Source organism: Capricornis sumatraensis, chromosome 10 (genome assembly GCF_032405125.1).
Source record: "Capricornis sumatraensis isolate serow.1 chromosome 10, serow.2, whole genome shotgun sequence".
In the NCBI taxonomy this organism is placed as follows: Eukaryota; Metazoa; Chordata; class Mammalia; order Artiodactyla; family Bovidae; genus Capricornis; species Capricornis sumatraensis.
This window is the reverse complement of record NC_091078.1, coordinates 87,302,995-87,321,990: the sequence shown is the minus strand read 5'-3', so window position 1 is coordinate 87,321,990 and position 18,996 is coordinate 87,302,995. Positions and strand designations below refer to the sequence as shown.

Below are 18,996 nucleotides of genomic sequence, written 5' to 3'. Positions count from 1 at the left end.
GCCCTGAGACACCAGCATCAGCAGCATCTGGGAATATGTCAGGCCCCACTCTAGACCCAGTGAATCAGACACTCTGCAGGCAAGCCCTCCCAGTGACACTCATGGAGGCGAAAGCTTGAAAACCAGCGCTTTAAACTGTCTCTTCAGATTACAGACTCGTTTTGTCTTCTGGCAGAGAGAAGAGAAAACGGAAAGGATGGAGAAGAGAAAGAGAGAGGAGAGGCAGGAGAGGAAATCAGAAAGATAGGCAAATGAGACCTGAGCAATATGGACGGGAAGTCCGTTTACCAAAGTTTGACCTTGAATAGCAGCAGGGGGCTCATTTAAGACCTGGGACTATTATCCCAGAGCCTTAGGGACAGCATGCGAGAGGATGATAGTCACCCCCAACCACAGTGAGTAGACAGGGCACAGAGAGAGACCACGATGCTGCTATATTGTCAGCAGCGTGTGAGAGGACAGCAGGCTGTTTGCAGCGTGAGTGAAGAGCGGGGGAAAGCCCCAGTGGCTCTCAGGGGGCTCACAGAGGATACTTGGTAAATACTCTTTGACTTGACGGATACTGAACCCTCATGGCCTAGACTGAGTTTCCCCAGCTCATCTGGATCTGGAAAAAGTAGGTGGGTTCACTGGGCCTGGTCTGTGGGGAAAAGCAGGGGGTGGCCATTGGGCCTCTGCTGTGCCCCCTTCCCACGCCTTCTGCAACCCAGCTCGACTTAGGGGAAAGAGCCTCAGGCTTCATTCAGTACAGGGACCCCTGCTCTTACTAGTGTGTGACCTTAACAAGTCACGGACTCTCTGACTTCAGGCTCCTCCTCTACAGAAGGAGGAGAAGAGTTGCTGCGGGATGTTTGTGCTCAGCATTGTAGCAGGGACACCTACCTACACACACAATACCTGGCGCACACACAGGTGTTGAGTAAGTATTTATTAAGTAAAGGAAAAAGAAAGGGAGGAAAGGAGGAGAATCAGTTGATTTTTGTAAGACTTGTATGAAATACTGCTTTGAAAATGCTTGGCGTAATTCTTGATACAACGATGCGCTGGAAGTGGTATCTATCATGACGAGGATAAGGAGAAAGAAAGCAAGCCTTCTAGGCGCCTAGAAATGAGTCTGTATTCTTGCTGAGAATGTAGCCCCGCTCCTCCCATTCCTTTCTCTACAGTCCATTCTCCAGCTTTAACTTTGGGGCCCCCTCACTTTTGGAACTGAGTTCACGGCCTTCAAGTTCAATGCATAATAGGGGTTCAAATGATCATCGAACTGAAATGGACTGCAAGTGTGTAGCCACACTTGAGGTTGTTGGTGGTGGTTGTTCCAAGTGGGACTGACGTATTTTCAGTCTCTATAATTAAGGAATTCATGTTATTTTACCTTGTCTTGTTTCTAAAATAGGTACTCGCTAACAATTTGGCTAACACATTTGCCTCACAGTCATAGTAAGCATTTTTACTAACATCCTTCCCATGTGTGATAAGTAATAGAAATGCCATTAGTTGCTTTCATTTATATAATTAAAAGGATGTTCTCATCTTGACATTTTTGGATATTCCCTGCCTTCCCTTAACTACCCCCTCCCGCTTCCCCTTTGAACATCAGTACAAAGGACCAACCTGCCAAACTCAATACAGGAAAGAAATTGGAAGTGGTATTTATTACATTTGCTGAAAGTCCTTGGTTTTCGGTTTTTCTCTGAAAAGCATACATGGGTTTTGGGAATCCGGCCCTACTATTAACTTTGTGACCTTGAGCAAGTTCTCTAACCCCTCTGAGCCTAAATTTGCATCTGTATTCTATATAGATTTTATGTGATTAAATAAATAACATTTGCAAATGTATCTACAATCAATACACACCAAAAGTCAGTTCCCTTCTTTCACCAGCAAGTCGTGCAAGTATACTCAGCAAATATTGACCACTGGCAAAGTAGGTCATTGCCCAGACCTCAGTTTCAAGCTAGGACACAGAGAAGGATGTATGGGAGAAGTTTATGTTCCATGAGACATGTGGCTCCTTCTCACCATCTGAAAGAATTGTTGGGGTCTGAGAAGTATTATTCTGTAATCTGGGATCAGCTGTGGCAAAGACACTCAATGGGGAAAGGTCCTTTCCGGCTCCTTGCCAAAAATAGAGTACCGTTCTCTTCTGCATTTTGCATTCTGATGGCAGGTGGACAGTGAAGATAAGGGATGGGCTTAGCGTTTGAAAAGTGAGTAATCAGAGCTCATCAGAAGACACACCCCCCTTTAATGCTGTTAACATAGCCACTGCTGTGCTGTTTTGCGTGACAAGCACAGCACTGACAATGGAACCCTCCCCCCCAACCACACACACAGTTACCCACTGTTTACCATAAAATTTGCAGTTCTCCAGCTCTTGTGTAAAACAGCAACAAGCTCATGGGTATTTGTGCGCAAGGAGAAATCACAGAGACCCAGGAATTACTCCTGGGGACACTGTTCTGACCTCAGCATGGTTTTCCATTGCCTGTACCTGTATCTCCATACAGACCAGACCCGCCTTAGCAAATGGAGTAACAGCTGGTTTTCCGCTATTAGTATCAGTAGGCTTTGTAAGTTCTTGAAACATCTTTATAAAGTCACCCTGGACAGTCCCTGTTGGGTCATCGTGCTTCCCAGCTAAGCATGGGCTCGGGGGCCTTCAGGGCTGCCCTTCTCACCCTCAGCCTCCACGGCCTCCCAACCACGGCAGGGCTGCAGGAAGACACGGAACTGAGGAGATGCATGGGAGCACAGGCAGGAACAAGGCTCTTGGAGGGTTTTACCTGCAACATGGAAAGCAAGACCGCAGGCAGGCTTCCAGCATGACTCAACTATCTGTTGCATCAGTGACTGTCTATTCACGTTTTTGACCAAAAGCCAGCGAGTAAAATGTGGAATTAACCCGGAAGGCAGGGACCAGGGCTAATGGGGACATCTGCTGTTGAAACTGAGATGGAATCCGTGTTTGACCTGCTAGGGACAAACTTAATTGGTATAGTTCAGGGCGCTGCTTTGGACCACTAAGTGGCAAGCCTAGAGCTGGGGGGATGACCAGCGTTGGCCCTCTTCCCTCACTGGCATTTTATCTGAACACATCCTGTTCAGACCGCAGGGCTTTCCACTTTCAGCTAGGCTTGGGAACCAGGAGGCTTCCAGGTCTCAAGAAGTCACTGCCAACAATGAATAATTCAGGCTTTGGCGAGGACATTCAAGGAGACTGGAAACAGGATGCGAATCTGTCATGCTCAATCTGCTGGCTTATACTGTGTCAGAAACAGTCAAAGCGGTGGGTTGAATGGTGGACCCCTAAAAGCTATGTCCATGTCACGCCCCTGGAATCTGTAAACGCCACCTTATTTAGAAAAGGAGGCTTTGCAGATGAAATGGAGGTAAGGACGTTACGGTCTTAAGGGCATCATTCTGGATTATCCGGGTGGGCTCTGAGTCCAATATCAAGTGTCCTTATAAGAGAGGCACACAGCGGAGACACACAGAGAACGAGAGGGGGGTGTGAAAAGAGAGGTGAGAAGAGAGTGAGGCCGAGGAACTCCGAGGCTGCCGGCAGAACCTCTGGAGAGAGACTCCCAGAGCCTCCGGCGGGAGCCCAGCCTGGCAGGACTGTGGACGTCTGGCCTCCACAACGGGACGGGACTCACTTCTGTTGCTCTAAGCTGCCTGGTTTGGGGTGAATTTGTCACAGCAGTCACAGGAAACACACACACCACGCTGGGGATGGCGTCGCGGTCAGAGCAGTCCGTAAGCCAAGAGGTTCTCAAGGAGGCTTTTTGTGAAGAAGAAAAATCCTGCCTTTGGTTCCTTGTAGCAGTGCTACTGGTATGTTTGATTTTCCTCTATAAACTCTAATCCCCTGTTTTATTAAGAAAGGGCCTGCTTCTGTCGTCCTCCCTTGAAGAAATTGACCGTCATGGGCAAGCGGCGTGCTTCCTAAACCAACGTTGAGAACCTTTCCATTCTTTTCCTTATGTTCCCCCTACTCCAGCCCCCAGACCAAGGTGTCCGATCCTCATGTCCATATCGATCAGTGTCCTGAAGCTGATTTTGCCACCTTAAGCCCTGTCAGCTCGCTCTCTCAGCACCGAGGGAAGGGTGTACATCCCTCCTCCTATTATCTTACTCACCTCCGCAGAAACTCTCTAAATCTTCTCTCAGCCTTGGCAGATCTTTGGTTTACAGGAAGCACGGCAGGTCTGAGTGATCAATATGCTCATTTGTGAGGTCCCCAAACGTCAGATTTTTCAGTTAGCCAACACGCAAGGTAAATATTTTAACTAGCATTTTTATTTCCCATCCAGGCCAAGGGACAAGTTAGAAAAGTTCTATTCTAAGTACGTAGCTGAGGAAGTGTGGAAGGGCAAGTGGGTGCCGTGGTTTTGAAGGCAGCCTGTCAGTCACGGTGATTGAAACATAACCCCGTTGGCTTCCACAAGCATAATAAAATGCTTTGCAAAAGGCTGTCGAATTGTAGGATGTAATAAAGTTTGCTTAGCTGCATTTCCAAGGCCCAGGGCCCTGAAGCATGAGGCCCGTTTCCTTATGCCTGGGGATTTGTTCCTCTTCCTTCCGTGCCTGGAAATGACAGGACATAAAACCGGACATTTAGTGAGAACAAATAGCATTTTAAAAATCATGGCAATAAACACAAGGTGAGTTTGCTCACTGCCGCTCTCTCAGATGGCCCTTAACATGCTGCTTGGAGCTGCACAGATGCAGGTATATGACGGGGTGTGGGCAGACTCCAGCCCTGCTAATGCCGGGCTCCCTGGATCCCCACCTGCTCCACGTGTTCTGTCCACAGCCCAGGCCCCAGGGGTCAGCTGCACAGTCTCTTAATTTGCTTTCTGGACACACATCTTACATAGCAAATGAACGAAATTCAGACCTTGACTTAGGTAAGAAGAGACTCCCAAGCGGAGCCTTTATCACAAGCTTCACCAGGAAGCTTGTTAAAAACACAGATTTCCCCAGTCTGTCCTCCACATTCTGAATTAGCAGGTGCGGAGAGAAGGCCAAGAATCTGTGCTTGTTAACAAGTTCTCCATATGAGTCCAAGGCACCTGCCCCTGGACTGGGGAATTCTTGAGCTCGTACGTCTGTAGTGTGCGGAATCAGCTTTGCTGCAAGGCAAGTTACCTGAAGGATTTAGGCTAAGCCTAATGCAAATAAGGAATAATTATAAAGAAGGAAAGTTGGAGGAAGCCCTCTCATCTTATTCCTAGGTCACAGAAATGCATTTCACAGCTCTGACACTCTCTTCACCCCGGAGGAGAACTTGTTGGAGCCTCAGCTTCTGGGCATTAGTTACTGCGATTAGTAACATGGGTATTACATGGAAGGACTGATGCTGAAGCTGAAACTCCAATACTTTGGCCACCTGATGCGAAGAGCTGACTCATCTGAAAAGACCCTGATGCTGGGAAAGATTGAGGGCAGGAGGAGAAGGGGACGACAGAGGGTGAGATGGTTGGATGGCATCAATGATTCAATGGACATGAGTTTGAGGGAACTCTGGGAGTTGGTGATGGACAGGGAGGTCTGGCATGCTGCAGTCCATGGGGTCACAAAGAGTCAGACACGACTGAGCGACTGAACTGAACATGGATGTGGTCAAGAGTCAGACTAGCTGGGACTGCTTGCTTGAAGGAGGTTGGAAAGGGCAGACCATTCCAGGAAACAGAAATTTAAATAAGGAGGGAAGAAAGAGGAGAATTTTACAGCCTAGATTCCATAGTCTGAGGGAGGTTGAAAGAAAGGGCTCTGAGGACATGTTGGGGCAGCTACCACACACGTGGTAAATGAAGAGCTTTTGAGAAACATTTTTCAGAAGCAGAAAGAGACTTCCCCTTTGGGGTTTTCCAGAGACCTGAGTGGAGATTTACACAGCTTTTCCTTTCCTGTTTGCTATTTATGGCTTTGAGTGCCACCCGTGGGAGGCCTAGGTGCAAAGGCCCGGCTGCCCCCTAGCTCCAGCGTGTACTTCAAGGATATGCTCAATACAGGCCCATTTAACCCACCGGAAAGGACACACAGGCGCCCACTTCAGCCTCATGGAGTGAGCTGTTAGTGGGTCCAGCGCTATACGTTTCCTGCAAGTTCGTAAGAGGGGCAGAGAGCAAGGGGCAGGCAGGGCATTCCTTTGGAATTACATCCTCTCCCTTCTGGGATCCAGAACACAGCAGCACAATCACTTCCGCTTCAGCCTTCATGTTTTAGCTCAGGGTACACTCACCGCCTCCCCAAGTCCTGATGTCTGTGAGTGAGGCGGGTACCCATCCATTTGCACCCTTCCCGACCCCGCAGAAGGGGGCCTGTCTCCCTGTTGACTGACACTTGGATCCTCCCCGGTGGTTCCCAGCGCCGCCCATCTCGCCAGGACACACTGGTCATCTCCCGGTCATTCATCATCACCCTGGTCCTTGAACAATGATTGACTTAGAGTCAGAGGCACCTGTGCAGGCCTGGAAATGGATGTGCCCTTTCTCTTCCTCCGCCTCGCCTGTCCAGGGCAGATTTATGTCCTAGAAGTTTCCCTCGGTGTTATTTTTGGTCTCTTGAACACCGCGGCCCCATGTTATTTCCTTCGCCCGCCCTTCCCAGCACCAGCCCTGTGGTTGCTGCCTGTCCCTGGATGCCCCTCCCTGGATGCCCGTGTCCCTTCACTGAGCAGGCTTCCTGTCCGTCCACTTCCGATGCCTCCTGCATCATATCCTGCTCACAGACGCGGCGTTCACGCCGTCTGCCTGGCCGCCTGAGGCTCTGTCTTCAGCAGCTCCTTGTCTCCTCCTCGTCTGGAAGCTCGTGGGGCACAGAGACCACCTCTGAAGCCAGAGACAGCGAGTGAGCAGGCTGAACTTTGAGACGTGGGGCGTGTCATTTCCTGGCTGTGCGTCTCCAGGTGGCACGACGCGTGCGTGGTGGGGTGATGGGGAGGAATGAGGGGGAACACACCTAGGTGCTCAGGGCAGTGCTGGCACGTCGGGTGGACCCGCCGCTGTGAGCCTCGGTCGTCCTCACCGCTGTGCATGCTCTGGACGGAGCTGCTGGTCAGGGCGACCAGGCAGCAGGGAGCCAGGAAACGTCAAAGCGAGTGGAAGTCATCGCTCACATACGCAGGGAGTCAGCCTCATTGTCAAAGAGGGTGCGTGCGGGCGCCATCCTCTGGTCGGACCTCACACATCAGCGCCCTTTGTCTCCACTTCCCTTTGATCTCACCTTTAGACGCTGATGTTTTCAGTGTTTATATGGGCATATCAACAAATGTGTATACTGCAGCGTGAGGGAAGTTCTTGGCAGAGTGCAGACAGGTGAATAATGAGATCCTCAGAGTGCTCCCAGCTCTTTTGGGGAACCACCACACCCAGGAGGAGGCAAGACAGCAGATCATCAGGTGCCAGGTGAGCAGTCCAGAAAACGGGGGCTTCTGGAGTTCCAAGAACAGGAGCCCAGAATATCTGAAATTTGACTGATCTCCCCTGAACACATGCCTTTTAAATATTTCCGTGCTCCTAAGAAGCACAGGGCAGATGAGCTGAGACTGTCCCCTCCCCAACAAGGAGGAAGAAGCGGTGACATCATCAAGGTCAGAGCAGGGTTTGGTTTTGCAAAGCGGGAAATGGAGGCAGAAGGGAGGCCCCGTGGCCCTGGATGGTAGAAGAGATCTTTGGGGAGGGGACCTTTGAATTAGGAGGGGAAGTAAACTAGTCTGATGGAGAAAATCTAAATAAGTGTATATGTATGTAATTTATTTCTTTATTTTTGGCTTTGCTGGGTCTTCTTGCTGCAAGGGCTTTTCTTTGCTCGTGGTGTGTGGGCTTCCTGTTGCTGTGGCTTCTCTTGCTGTGAAGCAGAGGCTTTAGAACACGGGCCCAGTAGCTGGGGTGCATGGGCTTAGTCGCTACGTGGCATGTGAGATCTTCCCAGAGAAGGGATCGAAGCCACGTCTCCTGCATCGGCAGGCGGATTCTTTACCACTGAGCCACCAGGGAAGCTGGTGTTTTGAGTAAGACCTTCTGTCAGAGAAGGCGACGGCACCCCACTCCAGTACTCTTGCCTGGAGAATCCCATGGATGGAGGAGCCTGGTAGGCTGCGGTCCATGGGGTCGTCAAGAGTCAGACACGACTGAGTGACTTCACTTTCATTTTTCACTTTCATGCACTGGAGAAGGAAATGGCAACCCACTCCAGTGTTTTTGCCTGGAGAGTCCCAGGGACGGGGGAGCCTGGTGGGCTGCCATCTATGGGGTCGCACAGAGTTGGACACGACTGAAGTGACCTAGCAGCAGCAGCAGCAGCAGCACCAAGACCTGCTGTGGGCTCTTCACCCATCTCTCCCTGAAAGCTTCAGGAGAGTCTCTAGAATCCATCTGCAGTTTGTTGTCATGACTGAGTGAGTACAGGGTGAGTGCAGGGGGTCAAGGGATCCCAGCTGGGGTCGGAATGAATCACTCCTGACTTCCCCTTAATATGTGGGAGTCACCAGGCTCCATAAAGTCTCTCTTCACACACACACAAAAAGGGCAGAATCCTTTGTTTTAAACAGATCCAACCTCTGTGTGTGTGTGTTCAAGTCAACCTAGTCTTACTGTGTCAGTAAAGGAGGCTCCTCCCTCTTGACCCCATCCCTCCTGCATCCTAGAGGGCCAAGGAGACAGGCCTTCTGCTTTGAAACTAAGAGAACAGGTCACTATCTCTCTTTCTAAAGAGGAACCTGGATGGGAGCTGCCCCCAGGTGACCTAACTGGTTGTCTTGGTTCGTTGTTCAGTCACTGAGTTGTGTCCTACTCTTTGTGACCCCATGAACTGCAGCAAGGCAGGCTTCCCTGTCCTTTACCATCTCCTGGAGCTTGCTCAAACTCATGTGCATTGAGTCGGTGATGCCACCTAACCATCTCATCCTCTGTCATCCCCTTCTCCTGCCTTCAGTCTTTCCCAGCATCAGGGTCTCTTCCAGTGAGTTGGCTCTTCACATCAGGTGGCCAAAGTATTGAACTTTCAGCTTCAGTCCTTCCAATGAATATTCAGGGTTGATCTCCTTTAGGATTGACCAGTTTCATCTCTGTGCTATCCAAGGGTGTCTCAAGAGTCTTCTCCAGCACCACAGTTTGAAACCATCAATTCTTCAGTGCTCAGCCTTCTTTATGGTCCAACCCTTACATCCATACATGACTACTGGAAAAACCATGGTGATTTAGGTGTAGTTGCTAAGTCATGTCCTACTTTTGTGATCTCATGGACTGTAGCCTGCCAGGCTCCTTTGTCCATGGGATTCTCCTGGTGAGAATACTGGAGTGGGTTGCCATTTTGGCTTTGACTATATGGACCTTTTTAGGCAAGATGATGCCTCTGGTTTTTAATATGCAGTGTAAGTTTGTCATAGCTTTTCTTTCGAGGAGCAAGAGTCTTTTAATTTCATTCTAACTGGGTGAAGTGTGAAGGGAACATTTGGGACCATAAAAATGCAATCCGCTGTCATCTTTCTCTAGGATACTGCTTCTCACCTGTGCTACTCTGTGAGAATGCCCTGGGGCATTCACAGAGGTCTGAACACTGCCAGGCCTCCCCTCCACCCTCAGAGACTCTGATCTAACCATCTAGAGTGTGGCCTAGTTCTCTGGCAGGGAATTCCTGGGCATGAAGTCTTCAGGCCAGTTCCAAAGTGTGCTCCCAATAGAATGCTCTGAAAGCCCCAAAGCAATGTAGGTACTGGAGACACATTTCAGGAGGCTTCCGTGGCAAATATTCAGCCTCTACTCTGGTGTCCGTCCTCTGCTTTCTTAGCAAAGCCACATGTGCAGGGCAAGTGTTGTCCATCAAAAGTAACGCCTCTTGCCTCAAAGAATGAATGAATGAACTCGTTTTCCTTCCTACCCAAAGCTGACACAGAAATGGTTTTAAAACAAAGACAAATATTGTATATTAACACCTGTGTGTGGAATCTAGAAAAATAGTCCTGATGAGCCTAATTGCAGGGCAGCAATGGAGATGCAGGCCTAGAGGATAGACTTGCAGACACAGTATGGGAAGGAGAGGCTGGGACGAATGGAGAGAGAAGCATGGAAATATACCTTACCCTGTGTAACACAGATCGCCAGTGGGAATGTTGCTCTGTGATACAGGGAGCTCAACCCAGAGCTCTGTGACTCCCTAGGGGGTGGGATGGGGTGGGAAATGGGAGGGAGGTTTAAGAGGGAGGGGACATATATACCTGTGGCGGATTCATGTTGATGTATGGCAGAAACCAGCACAACACTGTAAAGCAAATATCTTGCAATGAACAACAACAACAAAATATCTATACTCACGCACAAAACAAAGCCATGAGAAGCTAACATAAAATTCCTCTGTAACAGTTCTCTGTTATAAAAGTAACCCTTGGTTTGTAGCAGGCCTGTGTAGAGGGCAGACAGGCGTGGACAGTCATTCCACTCATACTGAAAACAAGGGGAGCAACTTTCTAAGGGCAGGCACCCCTGACCCCTGCTTCTCAGATTTTTTCTTAATAAACTTGGTCTGAGAAATTGGACCACAAGAGCCGCTGGTGGCAATCTCTTACAGCGTGTAGGTAAAGAAGAAGCTGGGGGAGAAGGGACAAGGATCAGAGAGCAGCTCTGATTAGCAACTGAGGTGATGCAATTGTCCTTCTGCCTGGAGGCAGGAAGGGGTTACTCCACCCAAGTGCAGGCGCTGGAAACCCAGTGATGTGGGGACGGACTCGAGAGAGCAAGGCAACTCCAGCACATTTTCTCACTCAAAATTGTCCCTCTGTGGATGAACAACAGCTTCCTACTTCTAGAGGGTGTTAATGAACTTCCCTTTAAACAGGGTGCGGGGAGGTCTGTTTCTGGAAGGGGGTACAGAAAGCAGCCTGGGCGCCACGTGGCCAGCCCCCTCAGAAGGGGAGGCGCAGACCTCTCTCTGCCCTGCGGCGAGGCCAGGCCACCCCCAGGCTGAATGGCCACAGGTCCAGCGTTGTCACTTTGCTCTCTGAAGGGATAAGTCAAACCCCAAGGACAGTGAATATGCAGGAAACACGGTGCCAGCGCTCGAGGCTGTGTGACTGTGCAGCCCCGCAGGGATGGTCACCGCTCTGATCCCATCCTGCCGTGGCAAACGAGACTACACCCACTTCCAGGCTGGGTGAACCCCCTGCCCCAGGCAACTCTTGCTACACCCTGGGCAGGTTCTCATGTCCCACTTGAAGGAATAAGGCTTTTCTCTCCCCTCTTTGGTCCACAGACATCACCTCTTGTATCTGTGCCTTGAAAAGGCTCTCCCTAAAAGGCTTTCTCATCCAGACAGAGTTTATGAAGAACCAGCTTCTTTATTTGTCTCTAAATCTGCAGCTTGATATTACCTTTCCCCAAGACTCAAGTCGAAATGAAAAAGGATTACTTTATATTTACTTCCATCTTTCACGAAAGAAACTAATTTTGAGAAAGAAAGTCCCTACAACGTGAAACACATTCCCTCCCTTCAAACCCTCTGAGGGGCAGAGGCGAAGCTAGGAGGCCTGCGTGCTGTTTCATTTCCTCTGTCTGGCAGGCACCGCTTCTCATCGTGCATTTGAGGGTCACCTTCCTTCAGCACTCTCCTCCACTCTAGTTGTGCGCTCCTGTTAGAAGAGAATTTTCAAGCTGAGCATGGAGCAGGACACCTTGGGTAATGAATGGCTCTGAGGGTTTGCTGAGTGTGTTATTTAATTAGTGGCACTTGCGTCTGGAGTGTCTACGACTCCATAGTTGAATAAAAGGTGTATTTGCTGAGGGATTACAGACAAACACTCAAGAATTGTCACAGTGAGAATCTGTCGGGGTTCAGCACATTTAACAGACTAATGGGGTTTTTTTTTTTTTTCCTTTCCACACTTTAAAAGGTACTGAGGGTGATAGAACTCTTTCCCCTTTGCCTTGTGTGTGAGCTGAGATTACAATCTAAAAAAAAAATCCTTAGGCGAATGGATAAAAGTCTATAACCTGAAGCAGAGCCTCTCACCAAAAACAGAGATGACGTGTTTAATGTTGTATTGCTGAGAAACTGCTGGTCAAACAGGTTATGGTTTACCTGTTACTCATAAAGAACTGAATTGCATGCAAGTTGTATATGGCACCCAAAGAGCAAGGGTTCCAAGCCCTTGAAGAAGACACCCCTGCAGGGTGTAGGGAACAGAGGCCGGTGCCCACTACCCTGCGTCTCCTGAGGGTCTACTGCTGAGAGTAGAATGCAGATGGTGAGAAGACAAAGATGACGCAGCCCAGACAGAGGCGCCGGCCGCCCGCACGGGGGCATCTGTGTGGCTCCACCGCGGTGTATGTTCAGACGGACTGTAAATACAAAGGGTCGAGTTGTAATCCTGTGTGCACCTGGGCAGCTGATATCCGATCTCCAGGCCACGGTCTCTTCCTTTGTAAAACAACAGGTTGAATTATATGTTCTTTAAAGTCCCTTCCAGCCCAAAGATGCAGTCGCTGATTTTTCTCAGTAGAGAGAAAGAAGCTTTCTGCGCCTCTGATAGAGCTGATCGCTCACCTTGGGGATGTAAGGGCCATTTAGTCCAGGACAGGACCCCCTGAGGGTGGGAGGGCATATGCAGGACCGCCTACATGAGGGCTAGAAGGCTCAGCTTTACTCCAGAGCTCAGCGGGATGGTCCAGGGGACGAGGCCTCGGCCTGGGGCCTGTCTCCCCCGCTCTGTCCCTCCCACTGCAGACCTCGCCACCCTGGCAGACAGTGGGGACAGAGGCTCAGGAGGCTCAACTGGAGCGAGGTGAGGGGCCCCAAGGCTGCTCTTTCCTAGGTGGGAGGGAAACCCATCCATCCAGGGTGTCAGCTGGCCAGCTGCTGTGCTCAGGGGTGTGCAGGCCTGCGTGTGGAAAACTCCTTTCATCTTCCCATAAGTCCCGTGGGGTGGATATCAGAGCCCCAGTTTACAGCTGGAACGAGGTCACACAGTAAGTGGGACTGGACCCAGACCCGCCTAACTGCGGAGATCAGCCCCTTCTCAACACTGCAGTGTCCAGCGTGGTGGCAGCCCGCAGGCACACATGGGTAACGAGCCCTGACAGATGCAGCTCGTCCGAGTGGAGGCTGGGGAAACAGTAAGATGTCTACTGGCCTTCGAAGACTGGCTCTAAGCAAAGAACATGACGCACCACATTTTTTTATACTTATATAATTTTCATATTATGATTTTTTATATTATTAAGACAGTGAAATGATAATATTTGGATATATGGGGTAAATGTATTAACACTAATTTGTCCTTAATCTCGGAGAAGGAAATGGCAACCCACTTCAGTGTTCTTGCCTGGAGAATCCTGTGGATGGAGGAACCTGATGGGCTGCTGTCCATAGGGCCACACAGAGTCGGACACGACTGAAGTGACTTTGCATGCGCTGGAGAAGGAAATGGCAACCCACTCCAGTATACTTGCCTGGAGAATCCCAGGGACGGCAGAGCCTGGTGGGCTGCCATCTATGGGGTCGCACAGGGTTCGACACAACTGAAGCAACTTAGCAGCAGCAGCAGTCCTTAATTTGGCTTCTGGAAAATGTCAAAGGACATGTGTAGCTCACATTCTCATCCTGTTGGTCAGCACGGCTCTGAGACAGTAGCCCAGGGCCCAGGCTCTGGAAACACGGGGAAGCTGGTCAGTGGGGAAGGGGAGACCTGGGAATGTCTACAGAGTTGATTTAGTATTTAAGCACCTGGGCTCTGCACTCAAGTTAGGCCTCGGACTTATCAGGTGTGTTTTCTTTATCAAATTACTTTGCCCCTCTGGGCCTCAGTTCCATTGTCTACAAAACAGGAAAATAGCATCTATGTCACAGAATTGTTATAAGGACTAAAGATGATACAGGTGAAGCACTTAGCATAATACCTGGCCCAGAGAAAGGTCTAGAACTACAGAACCATTGTCACTCATTCATTCCCTCGGTGTTTCTGAGCACCCATGAGATGCCAGGGGCTGTTCTGAATGCCAGAGAGAATGGCCCTGTCCTCAGACACTTGCTTGCTAGTGGAAGACACAGACAAACAAATGAGTCTATAATATGATGACAGGTGACGCTGAGCACTATGAAGAAAAATGAAGCAAGTTTAAGGAGGAAACGGGGCTCTACTTGAGATTGGGCACTTGAGGAAGGCCTTTCTGAGTGGGTGGACATTTGAGTTGAGTGCTGTATGGAAGAAGGAAAGAAAAGAATTCCAGGCATGGGGGCCAAAAAATGCCAGGGCCCTAAGGTGGGAGCTTCTGTGATATAACCTCATAAAAGCAAGGAAGCCGGAAAGCTGGAAGCAAGAGCTGGGGGAGAGCTGGGGCCATGAGACTGGATTTTATCCCAAGCCACTGGCTATGGCCTATACGGCCCACTGTGATCAGGCCCGGCGGGCTTTACAAAGTACGGGGAAGGGACGTGATCCGATGGCCCATGAAAAGGACTGCAGTCTTAACAGATTTATTATGTTAATATGTTCGTTATTTTTTTATGACCTTGGGTGAGTTTGAGGGTTTGTTGTTGTAGTTTTATTCGCTAAGTCATGTCCGATTCTTTTGTGTCCCCATGGACCACCATCCACCAGGCTCCTCTGTCCATGGGATTCCCCAGGCAAGAATACTGGAGTGAGTTGCCATTTCCTTCTCCAGAGGATCTTCCTGGCTCTGGCTACACTGGCAGGTGGATTCTTTACCGCTGAGCACCATGGGAACCCCGATTGAGGGTATAGATGTGCGTTTTAAGAGTCATAGTCGACAGTTAAAATAAGATAGTCTATATAAAGAAGGTATATTTTTAGCTGCAGTATCATGAAACCTCACCCCTAATGAGAGGAGTTCTTAGGCTTTACTGAACATAATTTTCTGTTAAATTCTTACACTACTTTTCATTTCCATTAAGTATCATTCTTTTGAAAGAGTAAAGAAATAAAAATTAACCACAAACAATATCTTCAAACTTAAAAAAAAAAAAAAACAACTAGTCAACTGCCCCAATAGATAACAGATCCTTAAAAAGAGAGCAATAAAGCAAACCCTTGATAGGGATGTCACAGATAAATGCTGATGCACTTCACTGCACATATTCCTTGTTCAAATTGATAACTCTGGAATCTGCAGGAGTCACAGAGAGATAAGAGAGGGCGCAGAGTTCTGAGAGGATCCCTGAGTGGCCCAGACTGGCATTCTGCCTCTTAGAATGCTCCCCTTTCCCATAGCTCTGCGTGACTCTGGCTTATCATTTCTAATTAAAAAAAAAAAAATGACTCTTGCAATATCATGGGCTTTCATTTCTCCAAAACAATACCACCCCATCAGCTTGCAGCTCAGAATGTCCACAGTTCTATACTATATTTTTTGGAGCCTCACTGGAATTTGGTATGGAGCGCTAGCAGAGGAAAATTGCTAAGAACATCTAATTACATTCTAAGTCATTTTTTTGGCCTGTCTTAAAGGAATGAAAATGATCTGCCGGTTTTTATAGCCCTTCTTGACCTAAAGATATCTGCTGGCGGAAAGAGAATCCTCAACTGGGCTCGTTTAATGCTTTAATTATTACGTGATCTATCATCTTATGCACTGACTTGCACACTTGGAAAAATCTCTTAAAGATGCATTAAAACTGATTGGCTAATCCTAGACCATGGGGGTGGCTCTTGGAGGGCATGTAATTGTCTGTGGGCATGGGAGGTGAGACAGGATTGACACCAAGTCAACTACATCACGATGGGAAAAGGGAGGGAAATGGATTTGGCCCCAGGTAGGGTTGACACTGCACTGCTGACTTGCTCAGAGTGCAGTCACATGCGCTCTCAGTTGCTGCCAGAATTCCTCTCCTCAGTTTATCTTTTGGCTCCCTTTCCTCTGGAGGCTTCTCCTGCATTGCTTTTCCAAATGAGGAGCAAGATGACTGCCAGAAGCCTGAAGTCTAGTCCATGTCACCCCTGAGTCCACACACCACATGGCAGAGAAGCTACCTTGGCTAACTGGTCAAGCACAGCACCTACAGCTGTGCTTTCTGGAAGAGATTAGCAGTACCGAGCCCCATGTCTGCTACACCTGTCCTATTTTCTGCTTGACCCTCTCAACAGTTTTCTAAATGTTTTGAAATCCAAGGGCTAATTACAGATCCTTGGTGAAAACCCCCTAAGGTAAGGTAAGGTGCAGTCGCTCAGTCGTGTCCGACTCTTTGCGACCCCGTGAACTGTAACCTACTAGGCTTCTCCGTCCATGGGATTCTCCAGGCAAGAATACTGGAATGGATTGCCACTGCCTTCTCCAGGGGATCTTCCCGACCCAGGGATCGGACCCGGGTCTCCCGCATTGGAGGCAGACGCTTTAACCTCTGAGCCACCAGGAAAACCCCCTATCTCTAAAGAAAACTCGAAACTGAAGGTCTTGAATGGAACCCTTGGGAGTCCTCACTGATCCCAAGAATACAGCATGTTGTGCATTCATGGTCCAGGGTTGAGAAACTGTGATCCACTCTCTTCATCAAATGCAGTTGTATCTTCCAGGCAAATATTCAGCCCATAATTGTTGTTGCCAAGGGAACCAGGGCACCACTGTCTCTTTGGCAGGGTGGTTGTGATAAGTGGATAAAGTGACCTACAAAGCCCCCAGCACAGAAATCACCGAATACTGGTACTTTTCCTGAAGTTAGTGAGGAAGCAAGAGTACGCTATATGCATCTCAGCTTCATCGTACAACTCCTGTGTTTACTTAGCTTGAGTTTACGCAGGGGAGGACATTTCTATACAGAGAACCACCAATTTTAGTGTAAAGGTAAGTGTGGGCTCCAGAGTCAGATGGCCTGGGTGGCCCTAACTCTCCATGTATAACCTGGGAGTCCTGGGAAAAGTCCGAGAGCAACCTTAAGCTTCAGTTTCTACATCTGAACACTGAGACTGTACTAGAGGATGGCTGTAGGATTTCACTGAGATAAAACCTGTGAAGTGCTTCGTATAACTTGCCCATGATGACATCGCCATAAGTAGTATCCTCAAGGATCATGAACAACGAAGCATCGTCTGTGCTGGTTTTTCCTGCTCAGCTCCTGAAATGATGATTTTCTAGGCTAGTGTGGTCCCTTCAAGTCTGGGAGGGTGGCCAAGGAGAATGGACTCAGATGCAGGAATATAACTGAATGTAGGGTCTGGCTGCTCGCTGCTCAAAAGCCAATAAAGAGGCCAGCCAGGTTGGCGGAAAGGAAACTTTGCTTTATTTTGGAGGCTGGCAACCTGGGGGCAGGCTCCTATCCAAAGGCCGACTCTCCGGCCCTCGGCAACCCCCAGTGACAACCAGTGGAGAAGAGCTTTATGGACAGAGGGAGGGGCTACATGCAGAAACAGCACGGTTAGCTCTGGCAGCCATGCTGCCGTCGGTCATCGGTGGTCTGATCAGTGTCGTCTCGACTGTCTTAAGTGCAGCCAATCTTCAGTTCCAGGGTCGGTGTGTTTCCACTTCCTTGAAGCCAGTTCTTGAAACTGGCAGCTTATGCCATGGCTACAGTCCGGTCATCATGTAGTTAACTTCTTCCACCTGGTGGGGGTTTCAATATCTGTAAGACAGCTCACAGAATTGTATCTATAGCACTGGAAGAGCTAAAGGCTCCTGACTTTCTTATACAGACTAAACTTGTTTTGACCCATTTGACTGTTTTCCTTTGTTTTGGCATTTTCGCATTTCTCTGATTAAACGTATTCTTTAGCTAAAGTTTTCTTCACAGACAAAAGGCAGGCTGAGGATATGGGGTTGAAGCGGGCAGGGTGGAGCATATAACCCTGCTCTGTTTCAGGAGCAAAGTGTCTGTGAAGATTATATGCGACAACTGTGCTTTTCTGTTGAAACTTATTCTGGAATAACTGAATATCCAGCCAGCGGTTAGGCCATACATTAGAGTCAATCTCTTCCTGCCTCTTCTTTTCTCCTTAACTCAACATTTTTCATGTATCTGTTTTATATATAGCCCTTTTTTATCACTGAAACATGGGCTTCCCTGGTGACTCAGATGGTAAAGAATCCACCTGCAATGCAGGAGACTCGGGTTCAACCCCTGAGCTGGGAAGATCCCTGGAGAAGGGAATGGCAATCCACTCCAGTATTCTTGTCTGGAGAATCCCATGGACAGAGGAGCCTGGTGGGCTGTAGTCCATGGGGTCCCAAAGAGTCAGACACAACTGAACGACTAACAATAACTGTGAAATATGACATATGCAGAAAAGTGTTTATACACACACACACACACACACACACACATACACACTATATATACGTGCATATATAGCGTATAGAATAAATATAAAGCAAACGTGTTTCGCCACCACCGTGACAAGGAATAGAACACTGCCAGCCCTTCCACCCTCCCAGCCACACTCCTCTTCTGAATCACAGGCTCCTCCTTGCCTCCTCCACAAAGATAACCACTGGGCTGACTTTTATGGTGATGGAGTCTTTGCTTTCCTTTATAATTTTACTCCCTAAATGGATGTATCTCTAAACACTGTGATTTCGTTTTGCCTGTTTGTGAACCTGATTCGGACACAATCACGCAGTATGTGTTCTGCGTGTTTCTGTGGTTCTACATTCTTGCAGACACTTGATATTGTCAGTCATTTAAAATTTTGGCGATTGTGGGTATACAGTGGTATTTCATTGTGTTTAAACTATGCTTCCTTGATGACTAAAGATTACTGGCCAGTCCAAGACCAATTTTCTACAAAGTGCATATTCAAATCGTTTTGTAGTTTCCACTGGGCTGTTGACGTTCTCTAAGTGGCTTATACATTTTTTTCTTTTTCTCTAAAAATACTGTCTTGTGGATACTGGCCTTTCATTGTTCATAATGTGGCAAATACCTTCTCCCACTCTGTATCTTGCATTTCTCACTCTTACTCTCTCTTAATCATGTTTTTGATAAAACAAAATTAATTTGAATGTAGTCGTTTATCCATCTTTTTTATAATAATGCTTTTGTATCCTATTT

The 18,996-nt window shown here is 48.5% G+C and overlaps 1 protein-coding gene across 4 annotated transcripts in view; it reads right to left on the bottom strand.

Annotated features, from left to right (window-relative positions):
* Positions 1 to 4,335: 4,335 nt before the first annotated feature.
* Positions 4,336 to 18,996, bottom strand: part of FHIT (fragile histidine triad diadenosine triphosphatase) — a 1,113,572-nt gene continuing 1,098,911 nt past the window's right edge. For 2 of the 4 annotated variants that reach the window (XR_011145481.1, XM_068982552.1), the window contains exon 7: positions 4,336 to 4,590. The gene's annotated coding sequence lies outside the window, so the exon portion shown is untranslated. Of the gene's footprint in view, positions 4,591 to 17,316; positions 17,572 to 18,996 lie in introns of those variants that run through there. The other 2 variants (XM_068982554.1, XM_068982553.1) reach the window with 2 other exon arrangements.